The sequence below is a fragment of the Mytilus trossulus genome, chromosome 11 (genome assembly GCF_036588685.1).
Source record: "Mytilus trossulus isolate FHL-02 chromosome 11, PNRI_Mtr1.1.1.hap1, whole genome shotgun sequence".
Classification (NCBI taxonomy): domain Eukaryota; kingdom Metazoa; phylum Mollusca; class Bivalvia; order Mytilida; family Mytilidae; genus Mytilus; species Mytilus trossulus.
In genome coordinates, this window is record NC_086383.1 from 33,037,266 (window position 1) to 33,054,008 (window position 16,743).

The following is a 16,743-nucleotide window of genomic DNA, read 5'->3' on the forward strand; positions in this document are numbered from 1 at the left end:
CAATGTTGCTTATGTATAAGAAAGGATATGTGAGGTGCAGCCCTCACCGAAAATATGATCATTTACGGTGACATTTTATCATGTTCAATATTAATGAAATGTTGTCTCAATGTTATAAATATTATATCTTATACTTTTTATATCGTAAAAACAATAAGCTAAAGTCGTGCTTATTTCTTAGCCTGTGCGCACGGCTACATTTTTATTTGAAAATAACATTACTTATACGTGAATCTGAAAGGAGTCGTTTCCTTAGACTCCGAAAGTAAGTGTTTCCAAAATTGACGCTGGGACTGATTTATCGGAAAGGAAGTGTTTCTTCATTTTAAAGAAAAAAGAGTTATACGGATGTTTCAGGTTAGCGGAACAAGGTAAAACCATTTAATAAGTTAAAATATAATGAAAAGCTTGCGAATCAATATGCTGTATGCTTTTTAAAATAGTTTCTGAGCAAACAAATGTAGTTTTTATCTGTCATCGTCAACGACGCTGAGATTGTGGAACTGTTTGAACTGGTTTATATTATTTTCTTAATGAAATCAACTTGGTAATAATCAAGACAAAACATTCAAATATTCCGTGAGCTACATATTTTTATTCAACTTACCTCTTGACGGCATCATTATGCATTTTTATCTCGTGCTCCTGTGCGATGTCGTCTCGAAAATCCGAAAGGAATCGTTAAAGTATCGGAAAGGAAGCAAAAACGCCGATTCTATCGGAAAGGAAGTGTTATGAATATACACCGTGTATTTAAAAGAGAAAACAAGTTCTTTATTTCCAAGCTATTCCGTGTATTGCATAAAAGTTTAAATTGTGAATACTTCTCTTAGTCAAATTTGAACTTGCTACTTACGGACTGAAAATAATAGAATTATAACATTACATGAGCGCAATCATTAATGTACTTCTTTATTCAAATGCAATGCTTTGTGAGGAATTGCAAACCAGGTATTAAACTTTGACATTTGAAGTTTATAGCATTGTGTATCAATTATGAATGTTCTATTGCATAAATAATTCTAGCACTTAAAAAAACGAAAATGTTTTGAATGACCACCAAACTATTTCAAACTATATGCAATAAATATATATGATGTTTTGATTAATAAATCAGTTGTGTTCATTCGACAACTGGAACAGAAGCATGTAGTGAAAAAAAAACTATGTTATACCATAAACCTTAGACATCATGTTTCTTATTTGATATGTGTTTGACGAAACATGTGTTTTGCCCTAAATGTGCTGTAAAGATTTAGTTCATTTTGCTCGTGGTCAACTACCGATGAGTTAATCAAGATGACTCATATTTGCTTATATTTTTAATTATTTAGCTGAATTTATAATTTAAGGTATTGCATTGCAGTTTAAGTCATTAATACTTCTCTTAATAAATCTCTAACTTGTTACTTACATTCTGAAAAATAAGAAAAAAACATTGTTGATGAATTTCTTGACTTAATGTACTGCTATGTCATAAATCGCAAAACGTATATTTAATTTTCCTCAGTATACATATCATCATGATTAAAGCCGTATGGAACAGTTTTTCAGAATTGAATTTCTTTTCAAATAGTAATGTTGGTGTGTGATAAGACATATATTTGAGACAACATAGCTGTTGCTCTTATGTATTTTTGAAAAGACATGTGTTATGCTTCAAATTAGGTATACATTTTCAATCCGTTGATCAACAGCTGACGAGTGAATAATAATGGTTGTAATAATTTCTTAATTTGACTGCTTTTCCGTGTATAATAATAATTCAACCTTCCCTAATTCTTTTTAGAAATACCGCGGTTGATAATTATTTAGAGATGTTTGCAGACAAGTTAATTATGATGTCACTATTATCGTGACAAAAACTGTGCATAAATTGACATTCACATATTTATGTGGAGCAGTATTTGTAACCAAGTGTATCTTTCGTGAAAATTATATAAGTTGTTGAACCGAGTGCAAATTTTCACAAATTGTAAGCAAATGTCTAAAACAGTATTCGCATTTTCCCTTAATTTCATCGTATACAAAGAAAAATCTAAACAATAATTACTTAAAACAACAATATAAGATGTACACAATTGCATGATATAGGTTATGTTTTGCGAATGTAACACCATATTATGATTAAGGACAAAGGATTATTTGTATTGGGAGTGTTTAATGTCATCATGTTTGAAAATGCTGTGATAGTTAAACACTGTTCTGCAAACACATCCAGGAGTAGGACAAGTCAGAAAATCGACGAATTATTAACAGATGATAGAAAGGATGCTTTACTTCGAAGATGAACCAGATGAAATTTAGATTGAATCTAAGTATGTACAAATGTTTTACATGGACTCTCTTTGGTCAATTGTGTAGATTTTACTTGTGTAAAAGTGTATTAAGGAAACACTAACACCGGTAATAAAGAATGATGAATACTATGAATTCTGTTATTTTTCCTTTTCTACTGGCCTTTAACATGTTGCAAATACATATCGATAATACAATGAAATGTATTACTATTGAGTTGCAAAGATATAAATGGGGCTTGTACGAAGAAGACACAGCTGTTAGTTTTAAGATAAATGCAATTAACCTTTATATTATTATATGCAAGTGAACATATTGCTACTTACGTTCCGAAAACTGGTACAATTACCTGATTCCTTAAACGACAATATATACAATTAATAAAATCAAAAATGAAAGCTGAGTTTGTGTTCACCCTTTAATAATTCAGTCATGATTCTACTTTGTCAAAATTATCTCCCCATTACGCCAGTTAATTTTCACAATCGTAAAAAGTGAAGCCATTGTAGGGATGACGCGCTGCCAATTTTGCTCTTGAAAACCGATACATTTATCGGCATATCAACATTACGATCCTTATATGTTAGTTGTATTTAAAAAAATATGTATCTACTAGCTAATGACATCAGTTAATGAATGATCTTGTCTGCATTAATTCAACTGAAAACTATAGTCTGATCGGTTTTCAGGTGGAATTTTTTAAAAAATCATCAGCATTTAAAAAATTTAAATTTAATATTTCATGAAAGGGCAGACTATATTTGTTTAGTGGTTGAAGACTATAAACCTGTAGTTATCACACACAAAACATTTGTTTGTTCGAAGATATGGATTTTCATCATCCAACTTGAAAGACTGTCGTCAAGTATTTAAGTAAAAAAAATAGCCATTCGAACACACCTACTCTGTCTTTATGATTCATTAGATAGGTATTTCACTTGACCTATATATTTCCTCATTTAGTACTGTGATTTTTTTTATGCTATAAAGTCAACCTGTAGGTTTGATATATAAAAATGATAGAATCTGAAGCAAGATGACGTATCAAATATTCTTGCTTTGTACATTTTTAAGACAAAATAGTCAACTCAAACACACCCTAACATAAAAAAGATCCACTCGATTTTCTCTATTCGATACAATTGTTCCCCATTTTTTTTTTTTTTTCTTGACTCACACGACAATTACTGCCCTTATAGATTGATATTTCCTCCGTCCGAGGTTATGCATTTTCTACATCCAACTTGATAGATACCCATGTCGTCGACTTGATATCTAATTTTTCTGCTTAACTATGTAATAGATAAATTGAAATCTTATGGAATTAGTTGTTTTATAATAGAACACTTCTTAATTGAGAGGAAACTAGTCATTTTTTTTTTCTATTAACTTTTAAATTTTTAATCGGGTTTCCGCCTGGATTGAAGAGCAATATGTACGAAGGTTTATTCAAACAAATGGGACAATGCGTCTTATCATACTGTTGTCTACTTGGCAATTATTATTATATTAGTTCACTATATTTGTTTTGTACCTGAAATCGTATGTCAATAACCATGAACCACCTGCTGCAGCCGATGATGCCTTATAAGATCAACAATTAATTATCAAAGGAATTGAAATAATTGTTCAAATATAAATAATAATATATGTATTGTCGAAAATCGTGTCTTAGAAATTCAGAATCATCACGTTGTCGAAGCAACTTTATTTTTAATCGAGACTTACAGTTATCACATCGTCTATACTTAAATTCTTGTACCAATTAAAGAAGTCAATGTTACTGTATTCTATCTTTAAAAACAATTACTTTTAAAACAATTTAGCAAGTCAAATCTTCCTAGATATATTACTTAAATACCTTTGACAATTGTACATGAATGAATTTTATTTTTAGAGCTCCATTCATGTCCAATCGTACATGTTCAGTAGCAAACCTTTTTTTTTTCATTGATATACATATATAATTTCGTAAGTACTCACGTACAAAAGTAAAGCAACGTAATGTATCTAATACATTTAAAAAAAAAAAAAGATTTATAATAAATGGAAGAAAAGATACATTATCGTATAGAGGGTTATTTTCGCGGGTGTAAAATTTCGCGATTTTCATTAAATAAGGTATAAGAAATACTTTGGCGGTTATTATTTGGCGGATTCAATTTGTTTGTTTTATCAATATGAGGTCAGTATGTATTGGTATTCATAGATTATACTTATAATGTTATGGTATCCATATAATTTACATTGACTTGTTGTTACGTGCATCTATATTTCATTGATATGTTGTTTAATATTATTGTATTTGAATCACGCCTCTATTCCATGCTCTTTCGAGAAAGTATTGAATTGAGTTGAACAGTGGAGGCAAATAGGAAATTGCATAATATTATGAAACATCCTGATTTAACATTTTATTATAAAACTTCATAATATTAGTTATTCGGATAACTTTGTTACTATATTATAGGATTTCGTAATTCATAAAATTATAGGACAAAAAAGTTATTTATGAGTGGTGGTTATACTAGGTCATAATGAACAACTGTCAGATTTTCTACGAAACACCATTACATCCTCCCGAATCCACGAAGTTTGCTTTTGGTTTAAAATTAAACGATGGGAGACAACTAGTATCGGTTTAAAATACAACTTTCGGTTACAGTTATTTGATACTTTGGTTTTTTAATACTAATATCGAAGGTTTAAGATGTGTTTTCTTTACATATCTATCATGATTTGCAAATGATTTACAGCTGCATACTTTTTTTTCCTTTTAGAAATCTTGAATTGTCTTAATTAATACGTTTGAAAGGAGTATACTTTAGATAAAACATAAAAAGGTTAATCAAACCTTTTGTCTGTTGTCATGATGGAATACTAAAATATCAAAACACCAAATAAAATATTATCTAACAACATTATGTTTTATAATGCATACAGATGTATTTGTTCACGAAAATAATGACAAATAACAAAAGTATTTAACAGCTAAAATCACCCATTTGATCTCAATTTTGCACCTAGCGATTTTTTAATGTGTGTAGACACTTTATTATATGTGTATTTATTTTAATTGGAGATTTATTATTTTGTATTTTATACGGTATTGTTGTGTTGATTTAGCTTCTGTTATTTGGAACATGGAAGTATTATATTGTCAATAAAATACTTCCATGATCGTATTATCATGATAAGATTAAATCGTTAGCATTTTAAGTGCACAACGATGTATCATAGCTAATCTTCATTACTGCTGTCAAGATATCCCGCGTCAGAGACATATATATGTCTTTGTCAGCGTGTGACAAAAAACTTTGTTGAATATATACACAAACTATCATAACATTGCAAAGGAATAACTTTACTATTAGTTATCTTGCAATAATTGGTGGTAGTAAGAAAATACAAAATAAAGTATTGACCGTACATATTTTCAATACTAGATCAAACCATCAAAAAAATTGAGAATGAAAATGGAAAATGTGTCAAAGAGACAACAACCCGACAATAGAGCAGACAACCACCGACGCGGGAAACTCCCGAACCCGGAGGCGTCCTTCAGGTGTCCCTTCAACAAATATGTATACAGCTCATTGATAATGGATGTCATTCTTAACTCCAAAATATACGCCAGAAACTAAAAATCAAAAGTCATACTAGACCAACAAATGATTTGGGAGAGGTGTAAAATTGCAGTGGATTAAAACATGTTTTTTGAGATCTCAACCCCCACCCTCTATATCTAAGCCAATGTAAATACACGTAGAAAAACAAACGGCCAATAATTCGTACAGTAAAACTCAGTTTAAATATAGTCCGAGTCCGATGTCAGATATGAAACAAAAGAAAATAAACAAAATGACAATAATATATAAATAAAAACAGACTACTAGCAGTTACTGATATACCAGATCCAGACCTCAATTTAACAGATTGAAGGATTATGTCTTCATCATATAAATATCAGGCACACATCATAAAAAACATGAGAATAACATAACCTGTGTCATGCCAACAAATGGTTGTTGAATAAATGTGTTTTATTCCGATGCAAAGACCCTATAAGTGAATTAATATTAAAGCCAAATTATGCAATCTTGAATGACCTAAATGCAGTATCGTAACTTTCTTAATAAGTCTATTTAGAGGTTTTGTTAGCTTGTGAGGTGAATACTGACATTTTTGTAAAGAGTACTACCATAAAAGATTAGATGTGAAAAACCTGAACGTATAAGATGTCTGCATGTTGATTTATATCTAGGAATGATTTATTTATACTGATGATAAAATTTAGTAAATGTTTTGACTAGTTTGTGATATCGAAAACCCTGGTGTAATAATTTTTCAGTAATACATACATTTATCTCGCTAAAATTTAATACGTTGTTAATAGCGAAGTTAAGAACATAGGAAAGCTACCATCTAAAAATGGATATTTAAAGATATGTAATAAAAAAAATCATCTCTTGAATGATAAAGTTTTGTATTAAACTTCCCGTTAATGATATAAATATCAAGATCGAGGAAAGATCAGTGCTCATTGTAAGTGTTAGCTTTATTTAAAGTAGATGTAAGTTCAACAGAATAAATTTCTTTATTATACATACTGCATTCGTCATAATTGAGAGCCAATATATCATCCAAATATAAAAAAAATATTGTTAAATTTTTGTATCAAATGTTGTTTATATGGGTTTTTGTTGATTTTGGTCATAAATTGTAACTCATAACAATACAAAAACAGGTCCGCAATAAGTGGTGCACAGTTATTCCTCATTGGAATTCCAATAGCCTGACGACATACGGAATCCTCCAAGCAAACAAAATTGTAATCAAGTAATAATTCAAGCCCATATATAGTATCAAAGCATGTCAAGTTGACAAAGTTCTTTTGTTTGTTGCTACTAAAAAAAGACCTAAAAGAGTTTGAACATATTTATTCGCATTCCGACTTTTTAAATGCCCCCTTAATTAGGTGTGTGATTTTTTTCGTAATAGGTATACATCCTTCTCAGCTATACATTCATAACTTCATACATAGAATATAAAATGTCAACTAAATGTGTGCCAAATCACAGAACATAATTTCTGTAGCATCTTTGATTAAAGGAGAGATGTGGTAAGGCTGTGTTTGTTCTTGGTGTATTAAGAGCCATTCTCTGTAAGGACCAAAATTAGTGTTAACACCTATGTCACAGATTTTTACCATTCTTTGTACACATACTACATAACTAATATACTTAACAACTAACACATTAAAAATTGATTTTGGGCTTTGTTACTATGGAAATGGCGGCCCTTTTCATTTTGGGCTTTTTTTTCAATGAAAATTCTAAAAAATTTCCTAAATGTCAATGCTTATTTTCCCATTATCCTGACAGTACATGATGCAGACACTTATCACATCTAAAAGCTGTTACCTTTGCCTTTTTAAAAATATATTACATATTTGGCTGACATTGCGTACATATGCTTATTTTCTATTGGAGAAGGGGGTGATTCTGACATCTAAATGAAAACCAAATTTCACCAAAATTCATTGAAGCTTTGAAAAAAATTTCCGAGATAGTTTTTGGAAAATATTGTCAAAATCATAAAGATAAACCCCCCATTTAAAAATGAAAAAAAATTCAGGGATGTGTTTTTTGATTTAAGAAAAAAAATGTGGATTGAAAACTTGAAAAAATCAACTATGTGTCTATGAATTATCTCCCCTTTATGGTTCTACTTCATTGAAAAAATAAAGAAACAACAGGAAGTACAATGATTAATGCCCAAAATAAAGTGCAGACGAAATGCAGACACTGATAAAACCATTATAATGTTGGTAAAAATAAGATATATCAAGGTAGATAGTACTATGGAGTGCAATTTCTCTCCAAAGTTTGTGGATTGTGATAAACTCATTTTATGAACCTTGCCAATTACTGAAACAGTGAAGAGTACATTCATGTTTAGGTGATATGGGTTTTATAACAACAAAATCAGCCGAACTGTTAGAAACGTACCATCTATTTTTGAGAGTGCGCTATATTCATGACTATAGAATTACACACAAAGTCCATATGTGGGGTATGAATATTTCTCGATCGTGGGACAAGAAATGTTGTGAAATAGCTCATAAACTTGGTATATATGATATCATTGATAGCCAATATTCCAACAGACATAAAATGTATGATATTAAAACAAAATTGTATGAAATTGAAAAACAAGAATGGGTTGAAAATTGTATCAAGATCGAAATGAACCAGATGGTAACAAGTTACGTACTTACAGACTTTTTAAAAATGTATTGGAAACAAGTTCATATCTCAAAAATGTAAATGATAGACAACATAGACGTATTTTATCTAATTTTAGAAATGGATCTCTACTTTTAGCTATAGAGACAGGTCGTTACACCAAGCCAAAAACCCTTCTTAATGACAGAAAATGTAAATACTGTACAGTTGATTGTGTAGAAGACGAAAAACATTTTTTAATGCATTGTAAATTTTATTCAGATCTGCGATATGATATTTTTATGAAAGCAAGTGCAATTAACCCAAATTTTTACGATTTTAATCATGATGACAAATTTATCTTTCTGATGTCACATGACTGTATACAACCCTTTTTAGCAAAATCTTTATATTTTATGTTTAACCGCAGAAATTATTGTGTATAACAGAATGTTTTTTTTTAATGTGATGTAAAAGTTTTATACATTCATTTGTAAATGAATGTTAGAATAAGTTTTAAAGCAAAAGTGTCTTATAAGTCAGTCATGGCTGGATACCGATATTTTAATTTCGATTTAAATTCTTATTTGTATTTTTATACTTATATATTATGTATGATATTGTTCAGTATTGGTATGTGACACTATAATAAAATATTCTGTCTGTCTGTCTGTCTGTACCACATGTTTGCTATTTTTTTTCTGAGAATGGTCTTAAACCATCAGTAGCTCTAGATCTTCACATCACTATTGTATTTCAATTAAATGAAGAAGAAAAACAATTCAAATTGTGCACGTCGCATGTTATGCCAACAAAAAGTTTTCATCCAGATATTGACCACATGGCACATCAAGGATTCTGGACTCAAGTCGTTACCTTACAGAACTATTGCCTTAAACTAGCAAGTAGTGGGCCGAAGGAAAATGATTTTATTCATCTTATTAACTAGACAAGAATGTGAGTAATGAAAATAAAATGAAATTGACATGCCCCCCTTTTTTTCCCTTTTATAGTTTGGATTAGTTTATGTAATATTTAGATTTTCATAATTATCATTCATCATTGATTATTTGTTAACCATTCTCAATTACTGAGACAATGCAAACATTTCTTTTAATGAAAAGCAGGAGCACTTTCTATGTTTGTATTTAGTTTCAAAACAGATATATAATTAACAATGACTCCTTTCATGACTTTCATGAGTGTTGGAATTGGGGTCCTCTAATTTTTATGTATTATTTACTTTTTACACATTTTCTAAAACAAATACTTATTCTGTACAATTCTAAGAAAAATGGTTTTATAATTAAAATGTAGATTTCTGTAGTAATTTGATTTCTTTTTAATGTTTGTCCTTCATTCTGAGATTTATAATCTATATTGTCAGTGGCTGTGGCAGATCCAGAGTGGGGCCCACTGACTGACCTAAGAGAGGGCCGCTTCAGTAACACTTCAGTGATTCAATAGATAAGCAACTATTTTTTTTTCCTAAAAAGGGGATGGGGCGGCCCCCCTGGGCTTCCCCTAAATCCGCCTCTGATTGTTTAACCTTATTTTGTTTTCCACAGTTATTCTTCTTACTTTTGAATCCCATTATTCTATATTTTAATTATGATCAATTATGTGTGCTTATTAATCTCCAATTATAATGTTCATAATTATTTTTTAATTCAATAATTTGCTTAAATTTATGAATTATTTGTTATTGATTTCAAAACAGTACTTTAGCTGTAGAATTGTCAAAACTTTTAAACTCCTATTTACATAACACCATTGTTGTGAATATAAATATTTGATTTGCATTCAATATCAAGCTCCCCACCCCTGACCCAAGATTAGATGTGAATTCTATATCCCTCCTCCCCATCTCTGAGATTTTATCAGGTTTTTAAAACATCCTAAATAATGAGTATCTTTTAACAATGATTTGAAACTGTAAATAACCAGCTTCCCCCAAAAAAAAATATTGAAAAAAAAATTGTATAATGATAGAAAATAGATGAGTACTCTGTTGCAAATAAAATCTGTGTATGGTTAATTACCTTTCACTTTAACATATGAATAATTGGTATGCAATATTACAGCTAATTTCTTAATGCATGGAGAATAAAATTTTGGTTAGCCTGCTTGCTTTGTTTGTATATTGTACACTCATAAGGATAACACCCAATTAAATTCAAATATGATATACAGGTTTAACTATGCCAATATAAATTGTTTAAATATGTCATTCTTATTTATAAAGCTTGTATAAACAATTATACAAACAAAGCAAGCAAGAAAATCAAAGTTTTACTTTGTAAGCATTAGGAAATTAGCTGCAATAAATCTTGAACAGCAATACATGTACAGATTAACACAGAACTTGTTTCAATGTTTAACTGTAGTTTTATAAATAATTTCTATGATTTTTTCCAGCATGTTGTACTTTGTTTCTGAAGAAAATAAGACTAGATGTCAATGATGCAGTACTTGAAGGTGAAATGAGGTAATAATAATATATTGTTTAAAAGTAATCCTTGTATCTTCACCAAAGGTTCAGCATGTGTTTAGCAATAATACTATGATATACAGGTACATATTTGTCATACAAAGTCTTCACAAACAAGGATAGAGACAGGTAGGCTAGAAAAATATATATTAGAGAGTCTTGTCCTTTTCACAAATTGCACCTATTTAAATTTATTTAAACAAATATACTTTACTGTATCATATATGAAAAAATAATCATTTTAACAAACATTACAAACCTTATTTGCTGTTTATATTGCTGATTCTTATTTTTATTCTCCATTTAAATAAGCTGAATCAATTTAATTATTGTGTAAATAATCAATCTTACATAATCAAAATTAAATTTACTTCCAATAAATAGAAAATATTTTGTTAAACTGATAATGCCTTATATATTAAGAAAGATACAATGAAGGGAATTAATTGCTGTTTAAAATTATATTTTGCAATTTAATTTTTATTACAGGCAAATATTTCAGCTTATTATAGATGCTGTTAGTATTATAGATCCTGTTAGTATTAATTAAAATTTATTTTACAGGTTAAATAAACAAGTAGAAAAGGGGATTTGCCAACACATCCAGAAAAGTTGGAAACAACAGAAGATGTATGTTATCAGACCACATCAACACTTTAGTAATTGTGTTATTCTCCCAAAAATGTTTGTCAAATAATTTATCCCTGTATTTCCCCAAAACAATCCATTTAAGAAGATTCTATTTATACTAAGAACTATAATCAACTTTGTATTTTATGCAATTGCTGAGCAATGCTAACTTACATCAAGACAGATTCAGATTCAATATTCTATTATAGTCTCACTACTTAAAATTCATATACAGTACATACAGAGTATATAAACAATATAAGACAGTCAATATACAAATATAAAACACAAGTAACAAGACATCTAACATAAGCGATATTTTCCAATTAACAAAGTTCCATAACTCATCAGTTAAAAGGTAAAATTTGACACAATCAGAAGTGCTGACATACATTATTCCTGAGGTTGCGTAATCATTGAAATAAATCTTCCTTTCTCAATTTTATCCTTTCAAGAAATTTTATCAATGCAGACTGTTAATGAAAAGGTGTACAGAAAGCAAATGTTATATACAAAATAATCATAAAGTGATGGCATAGAATTGAACCCCTAGAAACTATTACTGGCAAAAATAAAAATATATTTTTGCTGAATTATTGCCAATGAAAATTATCTCTACTAGAGATCAAAGAACATAGAAGTATCCAGTATAGGTCAGCTATGATCATTCAAACATGTCAGAGTCAATATTTTATGTGCCCATAACTGAGTTATATTGTAGTAAGTTACAAATGTTCCTTTTTTTTTTTTTTTTTTTCAAAGCCAGATTTATTTGACATATTCCTTAGAATTAACCAGGGGAAATAGCAATGCAACATGACGTCTTCAGAAACCTTATATTTTTCAGAGTGATGTAACACAGGCAAGAATTTAAGTGAATGAAAAAGCATCACTTCTAAAAGTAGCATGGAATTTTTATCACAGGTATTATTTAGACAGACAGATTAAAAAGTGTTTTGCCTTGTCAATCAACAACAACAGTTTCTCAATCAATATTTTAAAATTGTGTTTAAACGTTTTACCGAACCCCTTCAAACTAGCTATATATAGAATCGCCCTTTTTTGGCAAAGGGAAGGAGGGGGGTATTTATCTAATAAACAATCTGTTGTCCAGTTCCAGTCAAAAACATTTGGGAATCTAAACTTAATACCAAAATGTTAATGCTTACAAGTGATTATAACATCAATTGGCCAAAATTAGAGCCATTTTTTTCTTTTAATTAGAAATATCTATGCAATAGGGAGAAACATGACTCAGAAGCATTACTTTTCTATAACTTTTTATAAATTGCTTATTTCTTGACCCATTTCAATGCGATTTTATTCTTGTATTTCGGGGCTTCTTTTATGTGCTGAATCTAAACATGTAGTAAGTTTAGGGATTTTGGGTCCCTTTTTTAAATGAGGGTCCAAAATTTAACTTTGTTTGATTTTATAAAAAATTTAATTATTGGGGTTCTTTGATATGTTAAATCTAACTGTCTATTTAAATTTTTAATTGTGGGTCCCGTTTTTAAATTGATCTACACTAATAAGGTACCAAGGGTCTAAAATTAAGCTTTGTTTGATTTTATCAAAAATTTAATTCTTGAGATTAATTGATAAGCCCAATTTAACTGTATATTTCAATTTTTAATTTTGGGTCCCGTTTTAAAATAGGTCTACATTAGGGTCCAAAGGGTCCAAAATTAAACTTAGTTTAATTTTTACAAAAAAATGATTGAAGGGGTTCTTTTACATGCTGAATTTAACCATGCATTGTGATTTTTGGGCCCTGTTATCAAATTTGTCCATATTGAGGTTTAAAAATTCCAAAACTGTTTAATTTCATCAAACCATTGAATTCCTGGGGTTCTTTGATATGCTCAATCAAACTGTGTATTTAAATTTTCGATTTTGGGTCCCATTTTCAAATTGGTCTACATTAAGTTCCAAAGGGTCCAAAATTAAACTTTGTTTGATTTTAACAAATATTTAATTCTTGGGGTTCTTATATATGCTGAATCTAAACATGTGTTTAGATTTTTTATTATGGGCCCAGTTTTCAAGTTAGTCCACATCAAGTTTCAAAATTTAACTTTGTTTGATTTCAACAAAAATTGAAATCTTGGGGTTCTTTGACATCTTGAATCTATTTAGAGTTTGGATATTGAACCATTTTAGCTTAATTGTCAAATGTTTAATCACAATCCAAATTTAGAGCTGTATTGAGCCTGGTTCTGGCTATGCAAATTGGTTAAAAAGAAATTATATGCCCAAGACCTATTATGGTATATAAATGTCCTCCGTCTGTCTGTCCAGCGTAAACATGTCGCACCGTAACATTAGAAGGACTTTTCCAAATTTCATGAAACATAATATAGTTGTTACTTATAATGGTCGAAATGATCTGTATACGTTTTGGTAAAAATAAAATTAAACCTTTTTGAGTTACAGGACTTTGTAACTAAAACAGGGGTGTGTTTTTTATCACATGTCGCGCCGTATCTCAAAAATGATTTATGATGATTGCTTAAAACTGTACACACTTCTTAGTTATGTTAATCTACAGATCTGTTTACTTTTTGGTGATGATTCAAAATGTTTATATTTTAGAGTTATTGAGTTTTCTGGTATAAAAGGTTTTTTTTTGCACCTGTCGCGCTGTATCTCAGAAAATGTTGATGATTATTGCATAAAACTTACACTTAAGACAAAGGGCGTATCATACACTCATGGCGCAGCAGTTGATTGAGTTCATGTCTGACATGTTGATGATCGATAGACAAACGGACAACATTATACCATAATAGTCCTATAAATGACGTATAAAAAGTGCATAAATAAGGCACTCAAAAGTTAACCATGAAAGAAACAAAACTATCTTTTGAATTTTGTGTAAGCATCAATCATTAGGAAAAAAATATTTAAACTAGTAAAAATTGCTTATATCTAATATTTGATTAAGTTTGTAAAATAAAATACTTTCTTTTATTTAGAAATAATCCAGCAGTTTCCAGATTATGAATTTCACCATGTTAATGAGTTTTACAAGCAGTTAGGATGAGGTGTTTTTCAGAAGAAGAAATGGGTTCCAAGAATATGTATTCTAAAAGTTCCAAATCTGTTTATTGTAATAGATTACTTGAAATAATGAAGACACTTATTACAACTGTTTTTCCTCAAAATACAGAAGATATCCTTCATTCACTGACAATGTAATTAAATTCTAATAATCAGGACCAGAAACCTCAAGTATTACCAAAAGGTTCATTTGGTTCTTTTGTTGATTCATTGAAAAAGGCTGAATCACCACAAAAAAAAAATACTGTCATTTTAGACACAGACCATGTTGTATAATCAAGTTTATCAGATGCTTCCAGACATATCTGAGAATAAATATTATGTGACATCTAGCTGCAAAATAAAACTGATTTCAAGTTTTCTGTTAATCTCTTTTGTTAATGCCAACTATTTTGTCATAGTCGCATCTCAAGTTGCATGTTTTACCTGTTACCTCTAGAAATGTATCCAACTGTTATGCAAGTGAGTGATTTAACCAGCTATAAACCAGGTATAATCCACCATTTTCTACATAAAAGGTCTGTACCAACTCAGGAATATGAGAGCTGTAATTCATTCTTTTGACATGTTTTAGCTTTTGATTTTGCCATTTGATAAGGGATTTTCCATTGTGAATTTTACCTAACTTTCATTTTGACCAAATCACTACTTTCACTTTAAACAATTTGTTTTTTTCAAATGTTTTACTTTTTTCAATATATGTATGCAACTGATAGGACCAATTGAATAGTAAACATTTCAAAGAAAACAGTAGCCAGAATACTTAGGAAGAAATACCCCATATAATATCTGGGAACTATATTCAAAGGCCATGGAAAAAGGGAATTAATTGTGGTCTGAATCCAACTGCAATGTTCTTTGTAATGTGTTTCCATAGCAACTGTTATTGATATTTATTTTGAATAATATAAGTTGTGTATCAAAACGATTCCTAATCAGTATGGTTTTACAAAGTTAAATAAGAAAAACTTTGAAATTGACGAATATAACCACTTACTTTCTTTTAATCTGCACAATGCAATTTCAAGTTTTGCCAAATTTCAGAAAATTTTGAACATTTTTTTTTTAAACAACAACAAACACACAGCCATTTTTTTTCTTGGTGGAAGAGTGATATATGAAGATCATTTTGGGGGCATAACAAATATATCTGACGTTGGGATAAAAAATAAAATCATTTTGAAATTCACTAAAAAATGCCTTTTTCAGCAGTTTGAAAAAATGCAAAATCAGCACTTTTCAGATACAAGTTTTAATGTTTTGAATTGGTTCAAGACAATGTCTGTTTACTTTAATGTGTTATTTCAGACCTTTACTAGTTCAGTATACCTATGATTTAGGCTAAAAATGTATATTTGTTAAAAATAATGAAAGTTGAAAAATGATGCATTTTGAGATTTTGCTACTCTGTTTCTGGGCTTATATATATGGGACCTGTAACCATAGCAACAGAAACCCCAAAAACAAAAATGAAAGTTATTTTTGTTTTCAGGGCATCATATGGGCTTAATATTGAAAAGATATTGAAAATCTGTGACATTGGTGTGAACAGTCCCTTAAATTTCTTACAGATAATGAATCTTAATGACTAAATTATTATAAGGTTTATACATGCAATTGTCGGCATAAGATTTGAATTAAGAGATTGTGTGGTCATACACGAATTAAACATGTGTACTAAACAAATTCGGATTTGCAATAGTATAATCATTACCTATGTTTCCAAACCAGACGCTCATTTTGACAATCAATTTCTCTTTATGTTGAGGTAGAAATAAAACCGATGTTTGTTTGATCTCACTGCATGCTTTATGTTTATCTCAGTTCATGATTATAATGCATATCTTACACATGTCTTGATGTAATATGATATTAAAAAGGATGAAATATAAATTTGGGACCATGCAGTTGTTAAGTTATTCCTACTGACTCAACTAGCACTAATATATACCTGTAAAAGAGTTAAGGATTTCTGTATTTATATATGACAATTTTCTTTCAAGGGGGCTCCTGGGTATAAATGATTTTTTTTTT

At 29.6% G+C, this 16,743-nt stretch overlaps 1 protein-coding gene and 1 long non-coding RNA gene across 3 annotated transcripts in view; one reads left to right on the plus strand and one right to left on the minus strand.

Moving 5' to 3' along the window:
* The window catches only part of LOC134689975 (E3 ubiquitin-protein ligase TRIM71-like), a 345,277-nt gene that overhangs the window by 73,457 nt on the left and 255,077 nt on the right, over positions 1-16,743 (minus strand). The gene's annotated exons all lie outside the window — the stretch shown is intronic.
* LOC134690312 (uncharacterized) lies at positions 9,400-14,805 on the plus strand. 2 transcript variants are annotated; one of them, XR_010101902.1, is made up of 5 exons: positions 9,400-9,482; positions 10,944-11,013; positions 11,581-11,646; positions 12,494-12,570; positions 14,625-14,805. It is a non-coding gene; the product is annotated as an uncharacterized LOC134690312 (long non-coding RNA). The 2 variants fall into 2 exon arrangements; XR_010101901.1 differs by lacking the exon at positions 11,581-11,646 and having other exon boundaries at positions 9,411-9,482.